This window comes from Anser brachyrhynchus, assembly GCF_964034855.1.
Source record: "Anser brachyrhynchus genome assembly, chromosome: 27".
Taxonomy (NCBI): Eukaryota; Metazoa; Chordata; class Aves; order Anseriformes; family Anatidae; genus Anser; species Anser brachyrhynchus.
This window is the reverse complement of record NC_137720.1, coordinates 611800-616353: the sequence shown is the minus strand read 5'-3', so window position 1 is coordinate 616353 and position 4554 is coordinate 611800. Positions and strand designations below refer to the sequence as shown.

Genomic DNA, 4554 nt, shown 5'->3' with positions numbered 1-4554 from the left:
GTCTCCATACATTATGTAAAAGGTCAAACTGTTCTCTTGTGGAAAGTTCTTTTTGCATTTTTCTTCCCCACTGTTAAGTTGAAGGAAATGGTTATGTTTGCATTTTATTTGAAACCCATTCATTATTTTAAATCATTTGAGTTCTACTCATATCTCCTTCAGTTTCTGATCTTATATCAGAAACAGCTGTACAGTTCTTTGTGCTTTGCCATTCTCCTATTTAATAATAGCTACACTAAAATACTTGGCGTTATCAGAGAAAAGCCTACCCATTTGTAATTCTCCTGACTCTATTTCCATCGTTAATGGATTTTTGTGTGTGTGCAATGTATTACTGTAATTATATCTGATAATATTATATTTGAAGCTGGCATCTGAAAGTTTGAAGTTCTTCACTCAAAGGATTTTCATTTTAAAAATCCTTAATGCTGTAGGCAAGGCAGACAATGTATCAGGCTATGCTTTTGCTACCAGTGCATCACGTAGAACAAACTTAAAATGATGCCTGCTGTCATTTCACGGAAACCATGCACAGGCTGAGAATGTCTGTAGATTTAATGAGATGTGCAAAAGAAAAAATAGCATTCGTTGAAAAATAATGAATTGAATGTGTTGTCCACCAGTAATTACCAGCATTTCTCATCAGCTCTCATTTTTTTTGAAATACACGTTTCATGTTAACCCCACTAAATATACTTTACTTTCATGAAGAGGTGAGTTCCTCTTGACAAAAGTGTGCTGGGCTGTGATGAAGGAGAGTCAGGTAATTATATTAGTGTATTTCAAAATGTTTAGGTTTTGAGTCTGGTAGTGCATTTATATGTTGATTTCCTACCTACATGTTTCCAGATACAGCTGGACTTAATTTACAACTTCTTCTGCAGTTTACAGTTGGCGCACATCACGGTCAAGCCGCGTTACGCTGTTGCAAGAGCTGCTGGCAGCACCTGAATAGGTCGGAGGAAGGTGCTCCACTGGTGCTCTGCCACCAGAGCCCCTGCAGTGCAAGGCTTTTAACTCGAGCCTTACTGATGCTGTATTCGTTTGGTATGTGTTCTGGAATGTGAGGTAAATGCTTTTACCTTCAGGTGGTTTAAGGAAAAGCTGTATTTCTTGCTGTTTGTGGTTAGACAGGAGCTGCCACCCGGGCTGTGGGCAGGGGCAGAGGAGTCTTTCCCACCATCGACTTCATCCTGTGTGGAGCTGGGCAGAGGATGCGCTTGGTAGATGGTAGCAGATGCTTCTTTCATCTGTGAAAAACCTTTTGGATTCATAATGCTGGGTCCTTATTCCTTGTTTCCAAGATTGTCAACTATGACACATCTATTTGCAAACTGAGGCAATTGTTAGTTGGGTAACAAGTGTTATTTTCATATACCAACCAAATGGCACTGAAAGAATCCCTGTAAATGCCATTATGTTCTGCCAGTATTTTCTTTCTTCTTCCTTCTGCACTAAACAATGGATTTTTCTCGTGGTAGATGAGGATCCCAGCCACAGACATTCACTATCTAGAGGCTTCTGTTACAGTTGATTTTGCTGTTCCTATACTGCCAAAAATAAAAAACTGAAGGATAGAATACAGGCTCCCGCTGTTCACATTTCATCACTTGTCCTTTTCAGCTCTGCTTGTTGTTTCAGAATAAACCATGCATTATTTGCCAATGCTTTTTGTATTTATTAAAGATTGTTTAGGGATGTACCTTTCAAACCATATTTTAGTTATCTTCAGAAGTTAAAATGCTTTTAATGAAAAAGTTCATAAGTAAACACAAAGTCAAATTATTCTTGCATAGGTTTCCCAACACGGGACTCGTATATTGGGTGGAATGTTTCCACCACTATAAGATTTCAAGGAAGCACTACAACACAGTATATGTCATGATGGTCAAGAATGAGAACTGAGAAACAGTCTCCCTGAGTCAGTCACCACGTTCACTGAAGATCTTAAGGCAATGTTCAGCAAAGGCTTGTGTTGATCACCCCTTAGATCATTTTTAGCGATGAGCAATCTCTTAAATCTGTAGGCTTAACAAGTCAAAACTCAAATTTACTGGTGTTTTCTGAGCGCATTTTATGTTTTGATACTTAATGCTGCTTTCAAAGGGGTGGTGTGATGCAGCTCAGGTGAAAATGCCCTGGAAAAGCCAAAGTACCTTCAGTAAACGTGTGCTTTGCCTTCAGATCCAAGCAAGTAGCTTATTCTGGTTCCTGGTTTTGCAGGCAGACATTAGTAGAAATTAAAGAGTGAAATTAATGCCAGGTTACTAACAAAAATTGGAGGAGCCAAAGTGAAGTGGGATGTACATATTTTTGAGTTTGTGGCAACCTTATTTCTTAAATCTGGAGAAAAATTTTTTCGTTTATTTCAGAAGTTTGTACAACAAACTTCTAAGTATTTTGAAAGCTATGCTAAATGGTTTATTAAGACTGTAAGGCTTCTCTCTACCATAATTTCTGTAAATATATTATCAAGATTTTGTTGGACAGCCTGTAACAAAGTCCAATTAAATAAGCCTTTCAAAATAAATCTTTTAATATTTTTTCAGCTTTCAAATAGTAAACGAGTCTAGTTTAGTGGGCTCTTGCAGCTATGACATGTCTTAAGATTTTATATACAAAAGACCCTATGTAAATTATTCTGTGAATTGTTGTACATCTATCATGTGCATGTAATTAGATGAATCTGACATGCTTACCCTGTACTTTTTCTGAATTTGCAGAATATCTTTAATGACACGGCCATAGTTCAGTTCCATGAAAGATCCTTAATTCAATTTTCCTTAAAGAAGATTGACACTAGTAACATTCACGCAGCAGGTAATCAGCAAATGCTCTTCACCATGATTTCTTTATAGTGCAAAGAAACAAGGTTTGCTATTGTAGTTAAAGTTTATGGATTAGTTGTGTTGCTGGGAGGAATTACATTCCCTACTGTGCTGCACAGGCAGGTCCTGCAGCTTCTCATCCAGCTTTCTTCTCTGCCCATCCTGCTTCCTCCCTCCTGTGCCGATGCTTTGGGGCTTCCCAACCTTGCCAGTTGTTCCAGCCTCGTCTTGCACTGTTATTTTGATGGGATTTGTAAAATGAATCTTGTAAACGTAGCTATTTGCTGCAGTTCTGCAGAATTTCATGAGGTGGCTGGATCCTGGACGTGCTGCCCAGGAAGATGGTGGGAGCGGCACTTCTGTATCCTGAACAGAGCACAGGGCTGCTGCACGCGTCGCACCTCCGCCGTGCAGACCCAAGGGAGAAGTGCAGCGGAGCTGCCACATGATGAGGGCGCGGAGTGAGGCCACCACTATGGCGAGGCCCCAAGCCGCTGCTGAACCGGTCTCCTCAGGATGCTTTTCCTTTTCCTATCCAACAACTTTCCCAAATCTTTCTCTGATTCTCCCTCTGCTGATAGCAGTGGCAATAATTTCAGGAGAGCTCAGCTCTTGATGTCTCCTCTATGTCTGCTCCCAATCTAAATCTCCAGAAAGTCTTGCGTTGAGGGAGAAGGTGAAAAGTCTGTTGCCAGAACAGATTACAATATATTTTTGCTCTTTTTTTCATGGCCTTTAATAATCTAAGTTTTGTTGTTGTTGTTTTGTGTTTGTAAATACATCAATTGCACTTCAAATTAAATATATATATATATATGCTTTTTATGTATTTGGCTCTTCTCCCACATCTTCTCTCTCCTCTCGTTCTAGAAAATCAAGTTCCATTCTTTACCTTGTCTATTCTGTTCATTGTGCAAAGGAAAACTTAGGTCTTTTGACAGATTTCTGTTTTAGGACAAATGTCACTACCTAACCTAAATGTCACTACCCGTAACCGAAGTGGTACAGCAAATCAAGATGCCCTTATGATATCTCAGCCAAAAAGCCTGCCCACTGTAGCCGTTCGGAGAATCTCAGCTGAATACTCAGCATCAGTAAGTGGTTGACAGTTTCTGATGTCAGATCTGGCAATCAAAAGACGTGATTAATTTAGACTTTCCGAGCAGAGCAGTGTGGACCTACTGCTGTTTGAGTCTCGTTAAAAGGCAAACAAGCAGAAGCGCACATGTCACATTCCTGAGGTGATTATCTGCTTTTAGTCTTCTGAATGTCCTGCAGCAACCTAACTCCAAAGCAGCCTGTAATTGCTGGGTAGCATATAGGTGCTTATTAAGTTTTGTCTACTGAACCCAGTGATTTTCATTCTCGTTGTCCCCTAGAAAATAATGCAGCAGCTGATTGCTCTTTTAAGAAGTTGTTGTTACCTAGTGAATAAGCAGAAATTGCTTCGATTGGAGATCAGCCCATATCTGGACCAGGATATCTGTTCCGGACTGATTGCTGTTCCAGATCTGGTTGCCACCTTGACTTTCTTATTGACCTGAATTTTTCTAGTGAGCTCCTCTCTTTGTGTCAGGCAGTGTCCAAACCTTTGGTCCGTGTGTCTGGTTTGAACTGCCCTGATGAGGGACGGGGAAGTGCTTGGTGGAGGTGTGTGCGTGGAGCTCTCAGTGGTCTGCAGCTGCCAAGCCATGCTCCGTGGCAGTCCCAGGACTGTTGCCTCCTC

At 40.5% G+C, this 4554-nt stretch overlaps 1 protein-coding gene across 3 annotated transcripts in view; it reads left to right on the top strand.

Moving 5' to 3' along the window:
* MAGI3 (membrane associated guanylate kinase, WW and PDZ domain containing 3) overlaps positions 1–4554 on the top strand; it is a 73261-nt gene that overhangs the window by 27792 nt on the left and 40915 nt on the right. The window lies entirely within an intron of this gene.